Source organism: Eurosta solidaginis, chromosome 1 (genome assembly GCF_040869045.1).
Source record: "Eurosta solidaginis isolate ZX-2024a chromosome 1, ASM4086904v1, whole genome shotgun sequence".
NCBI classification, from domain to species: domain Eukaryota; kingdom Metazoa; phylum Arthropoda; class Insecta; order Diptera; family Tephritidae; genus Eurosta; species Eurosta solidaginis.
In genome coordinates, this window is record NC_090319.1 from 88,413,152 (window position 1) to 88,427,472 (window position 14,321).

Consider the following 14,321-nt stretch of genomic DNA (forward strand, 5'->3'; position numbering starts at 1 on the left):
ACTCGAGTCGAATAGCAGAGTAAGAGGACAAATCGAAACTTAAACCTTAGCAAGGCATAATGAATTATTGAAGGCGATCATGGAAATTAGCGTAATCAATGCTATCAACAGGAACAGATGACTAGTGCGGTATAATGCACATACGCACTTGGTGCATGCATAATAGGGTGTACCTTAAAAGAAAGAGGAAACATGTTTCAGTCTCAACAATTCAAACTATGAAAAGGTTTAACATCAGTATTTCATTAGCGAGACATACTCATGTTGCTTTATACAATTGTGTTTGTAATTGATATTAGAGAAAAATAACAAATTATTGATATTAGAGAAAAATTGCAAAGTTTACAAACGGCGATGGTTACTAGGACATGTTTCTGAATTTCACTCCTTCATCAGCTAGCTTCTCGGGAGCTGAGTATTGAACTCGAATCTCCAACATTCATACCAGTGTAAAGGCAGATGCCTTTAACCAGTCAGCCCTTTGAATGCCCCGCTGCTCGCATTTCAATTGGTCTCTAATTGTTTCCTTTTATTCCCCATTTAGGTACATACTAATTCTGTAAGCGGTTTGTTTCTGAATGAAGACGAATTTGGCCGAGTTCTAACTATCTTTGAGTAGAAAACATCTTAACCACCTTCAAATTGATAACACAATTTAAAAACAAGTAAAGAAGGTTAAGTTCGGGTGTAACCGAACAGTACATACTCAGTTGAGAGCTATGGTGACAACATAGGGGAAAATAGCAATGTAGGAAAATGAACCAAGGGTAACCCTGGAATGTGTTTGTATGACATGTGTATCAAATGAAAGGTATTAAAGAGTATTTTATGAGGGAGTGGGCCATATTTCTATAGGTGGACGCCATTTAGGAATATTTCCATAAAGGTGTATCAGGGTTGACTCTAGAATTTGTTTGTACGATATGGGTATCAAATGAAAGGTGTTAATGAGTATTTTAAAAGGGAGTGATCCTTAGTTCCATAGGTGGACGCCGTTTCGAGATATCGCCATAAAGGTGGACCAGGGGTGACCCTAGAATTTGTTTGTACGATATGGGTATCAAATGAAAGGGATTAATGGGCATTTTAAAAAGGGAGTGGGCCTTAGTTCTATAGGTGGACGCCTTTTCGAGATATCGCCATAAAGGTGGACCAGGGGTGACTCTATAATGTGTTTGTATGATATGGGTATCACATTAAAGGTATTAATGAGTGTTTTAAAAGGGACTGGTGGTAGTTGTATAGGTGGTCGCCTTTTCGAGATATCGGCATAAAGGTGGACCAGGTGTGACTCTAGAATGCGTTTGTACGATATGGGTTTCAAATGAAAGGGATTAATGAGCATTTTAAAAAGGGAGTGGGCCTTAGTTCTATAGGTGGACGCCTTTTCGAGATATCGCCATAAAGGTGGACCAGAGGTGACTCTAGAATGCGTTTGTACAATATGGGTATCAAACGAAAGGTGTTAATGAGTATTTCAAAAGGGCGTGGGGCTCAGTTCTATAGGTGGACGCCTTTTCGAGATATCGCCAAAAAAAAATAATGGACCAGGGGTGACTCTAGAATGAGTTTGTACGATATGGGTACCAAATGAAAGGTGTTAATGAGCATTTTAAAAGGGCGTGGGGATTAGTTCTATAGGTGGACGCCTCTCCGAGATATCGCCATAAAGGTGGACCAGGGGTGAATCTAGAATGTGTTTGTACGATATGGGTACCAAATGAAAGGTGTTAATGAGTATTTTAAAAGGGCGTGGGGATTAGTACTATAGGTGGACGCCTTTCCGAGATATCGCCATAAAGGTGGACCAGGGGTGACTCTAGAATGTGTTTGTATGATATGGGTATCACATTAAAGGTATTAATGAGGGTTTTAAAAGGGAGTGGTGGTAGTTGTATAGGTGGTCGCCTTTTCGAGATATCGGCATAAAGGTGGCCAGGTGTGACCCTAGAATGCGTTTGTACGATATGGGTATCAAATGAAAGGGATTAATGAGCATTTTAAAAAGGGAGTGGGCCTTAGTTCTATAGGTGGACGCCTTTTCGAGATATCGCCATAAAGGTGGACCAGAGGTGACTCTAGAATGCGTTTGTACGATATGGGTATCAAACGAAAGGTGTGAATGAGTATTTCAAAAGGGCGTGGGGCTTAGTTTTATAGGTGGACGCATTTTCGAGATATCGCCATAAAAATGGACCAGGGGTGACTCTAGAATGTGTTTGTACGATATGGGTATCAAATGAAAGGTGTTAATGCGTATTTTAAAAGGGAGTGATCCATAGTTCCATAGGTGGACGCCGTTTCGAGGTATCGCCATAAAGGTGGACCAGGGGTGACCCTAGAATTTGTTTGTACGATATGGGTATCAAATGAAAGGGGTTAATGATCATTTTAAAAGGGAGTGGGCCTTGGTTCTATGGGTGGACGCATTTTCTAGATATCGTCATAAAGTTGGATCAGGGGTGACTCTAGAATGCGTTTGTACAATACGGGTATCAAACGAAAGGTGTTAATGTGTATTTCAAAAGGGCGTGGGGCTTAGTTCTATAATTGAACGCCTTTTCGAGATATCGCCATAAGGGTGGACCAGGGGTGACTCTAGAATATGTTTGTACGAAATGGGTATCAAATGAAAGGTGTTAATGACTCTTTTTAAAAGGGAGTGGGTCTTACTTCTATAGGTCGTCCCTTTTCGAGATATCGGCATAAAGGTGGACCAGGGGTGACTCTAGAATTTGTTTGTACGATATGGGTATCAAATGAAAGGTGTTAATGTTCATTTTAAAAGGGAGTGGGCCTTGGTTCTATAGGTGGACGCATTTTCGAGATATCGCCATAAAGTTGGATCAGGGGTGACTCTAGAATGCGTTTGTACAATACGGGTATCAAACGAAAGGTGTTAATGAGTATTTCCAAAGGGCGTGGGGCTTAGTTCTATAGTTGAACGCCTTTTCGAGATATCGCCATAAAGGTGGACCAGGGATGACTCTAGACTTTGTTTGTACGAAATGGGTATCAAATGAAAGGTGTTAATGGCTCTTTTTAAAAAGGAGTGGGTCTTAGTTCTATAGGTGGTCGCCTTTTCGAGATATCGCCATAAAGGTACACCAGGGGTGACTCTAGAATATGTTTGTACGAAATGGGTATCAAATGAAAGGTGTTAATGACTCTTTTTAAAAGGGAGTGGGTCTTAATTCTATAGGTCGTCGCCTTTTCGAGATATCGCCATAAAAATGGACCAGGGGTGACTCTAGAATGTGTTTGTACGATATGGGTACCAAATGAAAGGTGTTAATGAGTATTTTAAAAGGGCGTGGGGATTAGTTCTATAGGTGGACGCCCTTCCGCGATATCGCAATAAAGGGGTGACTCTAGAATGTGTTTGGATGATATGGGTATCACATTAAAGGTATTAATGAGGGTTTTAAAAGGGAGTGGTGGTAGTTGTATAGGTGGCCGCCTTTTCGAGATATCGGCATAAAAGTGGACCAGGGGTGACTCTAGAATTTGTTTGTACGATATGGGTATCATATGAAAGGTGTAAATGATCATTTTAAAAGGGAGTGGGCCTTGGTTCTATAGGTGGACGCATTTTCGAGATATCGCCATAAAGTTGGATCAGGGGTGACTCTAGAATGCGTTTGTACAATACGGGTATCAAACGAAAGATGTTAACGAGTATTTCAAAAGGGCTTGGGGCTTAGTTCTATAGTTGAACGCCTTTTCGAGATATCTCCATAAAGGTGGACCAGGGATGACTCTAGACTTTGTTTGTACGAAATGGGTATCAAATGAAAGGTGTTAATGACTCTTTTTAAAAAGGAGTGGGTCTTAGTTCTATAGGTGGTCGCCTTTTCGAGATATCGCCATAAAGGTGGACCAGGGGTGACTCTAGAATATGTTTGTACGATATGGGTATCAAATGAAAGGTGTTAATGAGTATTTTAAAAGGGCCTGGGGCTTAGTTCTATAGGTGGACGTCTTTTCGAGATATCGCCATAAAGGTGGACCAGAGGTGACTCTAGAATGTGTTTGTACGATATGGGTATCAAATTGAAGGTATTAATGAGGCTTTTAAAAGGGAGTGGTGGTAGTTGTATATGTGAAGGCGTTTTCCAGATATCGACCAAAATGTGGGCCAGGGTGACCCAGAACATCATCTGTTGGATACCGCTAATTTATTTATATATGTAATACCCGCCAAGATTTCAAGGGTTTTTTATTTCGCCCTGCAGAACTTTTTCATTTTATTCTACTTAATATGGAAGGTGCCACACCCATTTTACAAAGTTTTTTTCTAAAGTTATATTTTGCGTCAATAAACCAATCCAATTACCATGTTTCATCCCTTTTTTCGTATTTGGTATAGAATTATGGCATTTTTTTCATTTTTCGTAATTTTCGATATCGAAAAAGTGGGCGTGGTCATAGTCGGATTTTGGCCATTTTGCATACCAATACAAAGTGAGTTCAGATAAGTACGTGAACTGAGTTTAGTAAAGATATATCGATTTTTGCTCAAGTTATCATGTTAACGGCCGAGCGGAAGAACAGACGGTCGACTGTGTATAAAAACTGGGCGTGGCTTCAACCGATTTCGCCCTTTTTCACAGAAATAAGTTATCGTCCCAGAATCTAAGCCCCTACCAAATTTCACAAGGATTGGTAAATGTTTGTTCGACTTATGGCATTAAAAGTATCCTAGACAAATTAAATGAAAAAGGGCGGAGCCACGCCCATTTTGAAATTTTCTTTTATTTTTGCATTTTGTTGCACCATATCATTACTGAAGTTGAATGTTGACATAATTTACTTATATACTGTAAATTTATTAAATTTTTTGTTAAAATTTGACTTTAAAAAAAAAATTTTTTAAAAGTGGGCTTGGGCGTTCTCCGATTTTGCTAATTTTTATTAAGCATACATATAGTAATAGGAGTAACGTTCCTGCCAAATTTCATCATGATATCTTCAACGACTGCCAAATTACAGCTTGCAAAAGTTTTAAATTACCTTCTTTGAAAAAAGTGGGCGGTGCCACGCCCATTGTCCAAAATTTTACTAATTTTCTATTCTGCGTCATAAGTTCAACTCACCTACCAAGTTTCATCGCTTTATTCGCTTTGGTAATGAATTATCGCACTTTTTCGGTTTTTCGAAACTTTCGATATCGAAAAAGTGGGCGTGGTTATAGTCCGATATTGTTCATTTTAAATGTCGATCTGAGATGAGTGCTCAGGAACCCACATACCAAATTTCATCAAGATACCTCAAAATTTACTCAAGTTATCGTGTTAACGGACGGACGGACGGACGAACGGACATGGCTTAATCAAATTTTTTTTCCATCCTGATGATTTTGATATATGGAAGTCTATATCTATCTCGATTCCTTTATACCTGTACAACCAACCGTTATCCAATCAAAGTTAATATACTCTGTGAGCTCTGCTCAACTGAGTATAATAATATCTTCCATTTAGGGCAGCCGCTCCGCCAACCACATCGCAGGTCCTGGGCTCAAGTCCCGGCCAAAGCAACATCAAACACTTAGGAAAAAATCGATTCAACTAGAAAAAGGTATTTGTAAGCGTCATCGTCACTCGGCAGTGATTGGCGAATACTCAGAGTGTATTTCTGCCATAAAAAGCTTGTCAGCGAAAATTCATCTGCCGCTTGGTGTCGGCATAAAACATGTAGGTCCCGTCCTGATTATTTTCCAGGGAATCATTTAAAAAGGAACACGACGCAAATTAGAAGAGCAGATCGGCCTAAATCTACTCGGAGATTAATCACGCCAATTATTTCAGTTTGCATCTTCGACTTAGGAATTGTCGATTTTATGTAGATTTTGTTTAGATGAAGTTATTTTAATACCTAGAGTCCTTAAATATCAATTTAACCTTTGAGTGTTATGCGCACACTTTAACCATCTCCAAGGTGGATCTGAACTTATAAGTAATAACTATGACCGCGGTATTGCTATTAAAGAGCTAGGACTGAAAAAAAGCTTTCTTGATATTTAAGAACTACCCTAAAAAATGCATATATGAATCTTCAAAATAATTGTTTGCCTGATTATCAATTGAGTAGTGAGTCCCAATTAAGGTATTATTTTCCTCTTTCCATTAAAATAATCACGAGGAACACTAAGCCAGTTTATATTTATGATTAAGAGAAGTTTATTTAAAATTTGAAGTTGTAAAAGTCTATTTTTCGTAAAGTTAAGTTTTTGGGCCCAATTCAACCCTTTACTTAAGATTGCGCTGATAATAGTCAAATTTGAGCGTTTATTTACAATTAGAATAGAAAAAGAAGTCACAAATTTTTGGACCAATTTTCCCCCCTTTTTACGATTAGAAGAAAACAACTCCAATTGTAACTTTATTTAGCGACTAGAAAAACAAAAATCTAATTGTAATATTAATTTAGTCACTAAATGAACAAAATTCAAACTTTAGCCTGGAAAAATAAAATAAATGTTTGCCTAATTTCACATTTTATTAATGACTAGTGGATTACAAGTCAATTGTTTGCTTTGATTAACAACTAAAATTCAAACTTTATGTTAAACTCTGGCTTTAATTAACGACTAGAAGAATAAAAGTAAAATCTTATCTTAAAATACGAAAGTTAATTGTTAACATTTTATTTACGACTAGAAAATTAAAAGTAAATTTTTAAATTTTAACGAAATTAAACGAAAAGAAAATAAAAGCCAAATTTTGGCCTGCATATCTCAAGTAATAACAACGAAAAGACTAAACCTCAGACCTTAACTTTAATCAACGACTAGAAGAATCAAACTTTATTACTTTTTAACTACTAGATAACTTAAAGTCAAACTTTAGCCTATTTTACGGATAAACAAATTAAAAGCCAAACTTAAGCTTAGCAAACTAAAGTAAATGTTTAGTCCTATTTCGGATTTTATTAACGACTAGAAGATTAAGATTTGAATTGTAACTTTAATTAAGGAATAGAATATTAGAATCCAAATTGTAACTTTAAAGTAAGTATTTAGTTTTATTGGTAAATTTAATAGCCTTGTTTAATATAATTTGATAATTTTGATTGAGCTTTAGGCCAGATTATTGAATAAAACTTCTTTTTTAGTAGTATTCAAAATATATTTTTCGATATTTCGACTTCAATCTGAAGTCATCATCAATAATACATATGGATATGTATGATCGACTGAAATATTTAGTATTATTTCACATTTTATTAACGACTTGAATTACTTTACTTTAAATTAAGAATAAAAACCTAACTTTATCTAAAAGACAAACTTGAACTTCAATTAACGACTAAAAGAATAAATGCCCGACTTAAGCTTAGAAAACTAAAGTTAATTTTTAGTCTTATTTTTTATTAACGACTATAAGACAAAGTCAAATTTTTGGCTTTACTTAACGACTAGAAGAATGAAAGTAAAATTTCAACTTAAAAAATTTGAGTAAATTTCGAAGTCAATTTTATTTCCGGTTTTATTATAAAAGTAAACAATTTTTAAGTCTATTTTTAACAGAGCTATAAATGTTTACAATCATTTTGATTTACAATCAATGATTGCTCTGATAATTTATAATCAAATTTGATTGTTTTTTTTTTTCTTTATTGTACAAATTATAATCTATAATTATAGATTGATTATAATCAATTGCAGTCAAGTTTGATTGCGTTGTTTGTGGTTGTAAAATTTACAGTCTAGAATGAATTTGCAATCAAATATTATTCAAGGTCATATTATATCAAGTTGACTTTTATGCAGTCTGCAGTGTTCCTCGAACTACATAAATATGTATGTATTAGGGATGTAACGGCACTTCGGGTTCGATTGCAAAAAATCGGAACTTCCAATTATCTTACACATTCGATATCTAATGCTTTCAAATGAAATATGCACAGGTCGATGAAATTCGATTGATTTTTATAATATGCAATCAACTTGATTGTAATGTATTTAGATATGCAATCAAAAACTGTGATTGCAATCGTCAAATATGCAATCATTTGGAATTTGAATTCTTCAACTGCCCTTCTGCTAGCTTAAGTGCATATATAGAATAAAGTAAGTTTGAAGTACACCAAAGTGTAAACGCTACTTGGTTACATTGCAATATATTTAGTACTGAAGGTTAATAGCTGTTTAAAAGAAGGTATGTAATTCATTGTACCCCGGGTACCACTGTGCGCTAACCGCCATTTTGATACTGTACTCAATAAAATAGGTTTTACAAAAATACACAAAATGATTTTTTTTATATTGATTGCAATGCAATTTTTTGTACAATCAATGATAGTAGCTAAGGCATTATTGCAATCAATGATTTTAGCTGGGGCGTGCTTGCAATTAATGATTGCAGCAGTAAAGTGGTTGCAATCACATTCACACAAATGATTGTAGATTTTATATAAACAATGATTGTAAAATCAACGATCAAAACGTGATTGCAAGCAAATACTCAGTAGTGATAGTAAATTGCAACTTATTCAAAGATAAAAAATGCAATATTTGTTGCAATTTGTCTTGGCAATCAAATTTGATTGCTATATTTTGCAGTTCTGATCATTTGTCCAATTTCACCATTTATTAAGGACTAGAAATTCAGATTTTTAATTTTATTTACGTCGATAAAAATATGTCAAATTTTAGTTTACAAAATAAAAGTAAATTTTTAATACAATTTTACTTTAAGCTTAGGTACGTTAGTTACATTTTAACAGTAATTTTAGACTAAAAGATTACAACCAAAATTTTCATTTTTATTTCCCACAGAATTCAACAACTCAAATGTTAACTTAAAACATAAAAGTAAATTTTTATTAATTATATTTTTTTTTTTTTAATTTTTCACAAATCAAAAGCTTTATTATTATTGTGTTTGATTATTATTGTTTGTACCATTAAATTAGTTCCGAAAAAATATTCAATACCGTAGCCAAAATATTTGATCAATTTCATATTTCATGTAACTATGTATATGTATATTCGTATTAAGTATGATGCACATATATTTCTGCTATATTATTTTCACGTGGAAACACAGAAACAACACCAATACACAATTTGTTCCAATTTCTTTTTCGATTGCCATATTGACATTGACACAAATGTCTACCTAAATTATTACTCATTAAACGAATTCATTCATTCATGCATTTAATCGAGCATTCAATCAAATTCTGTATGATTTTCTTTTTCTTTTGTTTATTCATTTAAATGTCGCTTCAAGTGAACATTGATCACCGACATATGAACGCAATTATTCTACATTTTTTTTTCTTGAAATGCAAGTTTCTGAAGGATTTAAATATGTATTTTAATGAGGCACATATGTACGAGGATTAGTATAGTCTTTTTTAATCGAGAGGAATCTCTTCAATTTTGATTTTTTTCAATTTCCCTTTCACTACGTTTTTATTATAGTGCCCGCACCAAAAGGAAGTTTAGTTTGTTAAATACGCGTATAGCGTTCTGCTTATAGGTTTGAACTAAGAAAAGCTTGGGGAACATGATTTCGGAATCATTTTCGCAATCAGTTTCTTAAATTTCGGGACCATTTCGGAATTATATCGAGATAATTTTCGAGCCTAACCATTTTCAAATTATTTCGGTTTTGATTTCAGGACCATTTCAGGGTTATTTCGAGATATATAGGGATCATGATCATTTTACCTTTTCAGAACTATTTCGGAATATTTTCAAGATTATTTTGAGACAAATTTTATTCTTGTGACATTGTTTGGTGTGATGATTGGTAAACTTCGATGCCTAACGAAACGCAGATGGCGAGGTGGATGTCGGTGGATAGGATGGGTGAATCGGCAATGCACACATGAGGAATTGATTGAATGATTTCCCAGCAACCTGTGATTGGTAAAAAATCGTTGGATTTGTGGATGCCGGTAGATCGATTTCCGAAGTCACCTACTGATCAAAAGTGGCTGTGCAATATAAAGGAATTACATCTGTTCACGCTCTGTAGTGTTTGCGGCACAGACATACCTTAAGTAGTTCGCGCCTTCGATGCGCTATCAAATACAAAATGTTTTTACTTAAGTATAAGTTATTATAAACAAGTTAAAAAGTTTATGTACTCGGGGTTAGGCGACTGGAGAGCGAGTGAAATACTTGAAGTGATTACTTGCATTTAGTCTGTGCATTCTCATTAACTTGAGGATCGCTCTAACAGTGCGGCCGAAAGGAGTGGTAACTATATGAATGTGGGGTGGTGATGCTACTGAAAGCGGCATTACAAGCGGAAGAAGTTTCGCCTCCCAAAATGGTGGACAAGTTACAACAAAACAATCCTATGGTTGCCAGGAAACAATACCATATTGTCCGGAACACATACGCAAAATGGCCCCGAAGTAATCCCGAAATAAAGTCGCAAAATAATATCGTAATGCTCTACAAATAATCATACAACGGTATCTATATAGTTGTACAAGACAGAAGTGATCATGAAAACTTCCTGAAGTGACACCAAAAGGACATAATCATATATTGTTCCCGAGTTATTCCCAAAAATTCACTTTCTGGGCTTGAAAGTAGACCAGAAATTGCCACACAATTGGGAAGGAGTTTTTAGATTAGTCTACCGAAAAACGACCAGTAAATGTACCCCTCTACTCACATTGTTTTATTTCGCTAGCGCCATCTAATTTCCCTTTTTCTTGCAGGCAGGAAAGGGCGAATCGTAACAGCATTGGAAATGTAACACTTTTTCTCTGAGTGTTTCTGAATGGTGTTGGTTATCACCAAAGAAGAAAAGTTTGATGTGTATTGTTGTACTTGGCACAGCATTAGAAATGTGGCGCCCGAGCAGGACATGTATGAATAATCGTCATTAATTGGCGCTTAGCCGCCTAAGTAATTGTGTCCGTTTCATAACAAGCCATGCCAGCTATCCCTGTTTCGCGATAACTGAAGCTGATTGGGAGAACCAAGGGAGGTGAAGTCCTCCTTCAGCTGCCTCTTAAAACTCTGAAGGTCTCCCCCTTCCTCTTTTTCGAAAATTGCGGCGTTGTTTGAAACGCTTCCATGGCCGGAGCGTTTTCGTCCATTCGCATAACATGTACTAGCCAGCCAAGCCTTTGCTGCAGTATCTTCACATCTTCGTTAAGCTCATAAAGCGCATCATTATACCTCCTTCTATGGTCCCCGTTTGCATCTCGAACAGGTCCATAAATCTCTACAAGTCGTTCATCATATCTGTCCTGATGCATGGCTTGGAATATGGACTGTGTTGAGAGAAGATGAGATAGCTCTTGTAGTATTTGAGATAATAGTTATCCAGCAGTAATATAAATAGTTTAAAATTAAAACGATGTTGCACTACGTTCAGCCTCTCCTACTCTGTGATCAAACAATAAAATAATATAAAAAATTTACTCTAAGCTCCCCAATGTGATTATGCAAAGATTTCTATAGATGTCTTAATAGGTCTCCGTTATGATAAAACTCTTCATTATAACAATTAAATCTCACGTAACCAAAAAAGGCTTCTCTACTTCCATTTGATATACAATTTTAATTCAATGCAATCCAATTTTAGTAAGGCCAAATATTTTTAAACCGAACTTCTACATGCATATACACTTATCTAGATATCTCAACATAGCGCCTTTGTCTAAGAATAATGTTTGTTAAACCTTGAACCCATGAACTTTCTTACCCAAAATTTATGTAAAAAAAAAAGCACAAAAACTAAAATACAAAAACAAAAAGTGTTTCGAGGTTCTAAGCGCGCACATACAAGCAATTTTATTAAATAAAATAGGCTATAGTAGAATTGATAAATATATGTCAGTGCAGACATTAGACCGATGTGAAGAAAATTAGGTTAATTCTTGTATGTTCATTAAGCTCTATTTTCGACTTTAACCAATCCTTTGCACATTTCGTCGAACTTTTGGAAGATTCTCATGGATAAATGCATGAATTTTCTTCAAGATGGACTTAGTAAAATCCCTTGCGTAGGTCTTACAATATGTTGTCAAGGGTGCTGATATACTGGGCAAAGTAGTTTTTCAACTACATGGTATTTAAATTTCAAACCTGTTTCTCAGAAGTCACATATGTCAGGGTTGGCCAACTAATTTAAATTTTTGTTTACAGCGAGTTTCATGAAAAAATTTAAGTGAAAAATATGGAAGTTATTTTATTAAAAACCAACCAATTACGCGCAAACATACATATTTTTACCACCCAAAAGGATGGGTGCGTATATGTAGAACTTTATATTTTTATGATTTCTTAATATGAAAGAGAGTTACATACATATGTATATATGTACATCAACAAGGTAGGTAGGTTGAACTGGCCGGTCCATGAGGACCTCACATAGACTGATTGAATTCGTAGTGTTACCAGAAGTTTGTTTTAACGACCAAACTGAAAAACCCTATCAAAAACCAGGACCTATGTTATAAAATAACTCCGTCCTCTTGGCAAATACAAGAAGCTTCCTAGGACTTAAGCCACTTGCTGCTTCTAGATCTGACAGCTGTATCACTCCTAATAGCTGGAGTCTTAGCCTGGCAAGTGCAGGGCACGAGCACAGAACGTGCTCGATCGTTTCCTCCTCCAACCCGCACTTCCTACACCTGCTATCACTGACCAAGCCTAATTTAAAGGCATGTGACGCCAGAAGGCAGTGTCCAGTCAGAATACCCGTCATGAGTCTACAGTCCTCTCTTTTTAATGATAGAAGCAACTGTGTTAGTCTAAGGTTGTAAGACCTACACATAATCTTCGACATTTTACAGCCCCGCGCTTGAACCCACGCCTTTTCTGCTTGGTCGATCATGTGCACCTCTCGCCTTCGCTTAATCTCGCCCAATCTAATTGGGACGTCTACGGAGCAAGCTTCAAGGGATGCGCCCTTTTTAGCTAATTCGTCCGCTTTTTCATTCCCATCTATTCCCATATGCCCTGGGACCCAATATAGATGTATGCTTCTCCCTGTCCCGATTCTCTCCAGAGACTGCTTACACTCTAACACGCATTTAGATGCTGTGCTATGCGAGATTATTGCCTTAATTGCTGCTTGACTGTCAATATAAAAGTTAACACGGTTGCAGCTTAAGCTATTCTCTTCCAGGGTTTCTACTGCTTTGGTTACGGCTAATATTTCCGCTTGGAAAACGCTACAGTAATCCGGCAGCCTGTAGGATCTGCTTAATTCCGGATCAGCGCAGTATACCGCAGACCCTACTCCTTCCACTATTTTGGAACCATCGGTGTACACATGTATCGCCTCGTCCGCCATTTGCGCACCCTTGCGCCAACCGTCCACCTCTATTGTGGCCTTAAGATCTCCCTCAAAGTGCAGGTAGGGAATCATGTAGTCTGTTCGTCTTGTGACTGAGGACGCTATACTACTATGGCCATATGGTCGGCGCTCAAGCTGCCGCGAAGCATCGAGCCTGGTTGCGGTCGTTAACGCTTTGTTCTTTGCTACCAGGTCTACAGGTGGAATGTGCAGAATGGCATACAGTGCAGCCGTCGGGGTTGTTTTCAGGGCTCCCGTAATGCAAAGCATCGATAGTCTGCATACCCCCTCTAATTTTTTGAGGTATGTTGTTTTTTGTGTGGCTTTCCACCAAACAAGAACTCCATAGTATAGAATAGGGCTTACAATCGCTGTAAAAACCCAATGAGAAAGAGAGGGCGATAGGCCCCACGTACACCCCAGCATTCTTTTACATGCATAGAGTGCCGTTGAGGCCTTCTTGACCCTCTCCTCCACGTTGAGCTTCCATGACAGCTTACTGTCTAGGATGATTCCTAGATATTTTGTGCAAGGTTTCTCCTGTAAGGTCACCGCTCCTAACTTAGGCCTGGTCCAATTTGTGACCTTGTACCTCTTTGTAAACAAGACCATATCCGTCTTCTCCGCATTGACTTTCAGCCCGACATTAGATGCCCAGGTATGAATATCCCGAAGCGCCCGATCCATCAAAGAACTAATCGTTGGAAGGCATTTTCCACTTATGACAATTGCAACGTCATCTGCGTAAGCCGTAAGTTTTACGGGTCCCTCATCGAATCGCCTGAGCAGTTGGTTGATGACCAGTGTCCACAGCAGAGGTGATAGCACCCCTCCCTGCGGCGTGCCCCTGTCCACTGATTTCGTGGCCTCGTACAATCCCCAATGTGATGTAATCTTCCTGCAATTTAACATGCAGCCGATCCATCTGATTAAGGCAGGATGTACTTTAATGTAATTAAGACCATCCATAATCGCCCATTTTGCAACATTATTGAAAGCCCCGGCAATGTCCAAGAAGACTCCTAGAGCATACTCCTT

At 37.0% G+C, this 14,321-nt stretch overlaps 1 protein-coding gene across 1 annotated transcript in view; it reads right to left on the bottom strand.

Annotated features, from left to right (window-relative positions):
• Window positions 1-14,321, bottom strand: part of rdx (BTB/POZ and MATH domain-containing protein rdx) — a 559,722-nt gene that overhangs the window by 324,838 nt on the left and 220,563 nt on the right. The gene's annotated exons all lie outside the window — the stretch shown is intronic.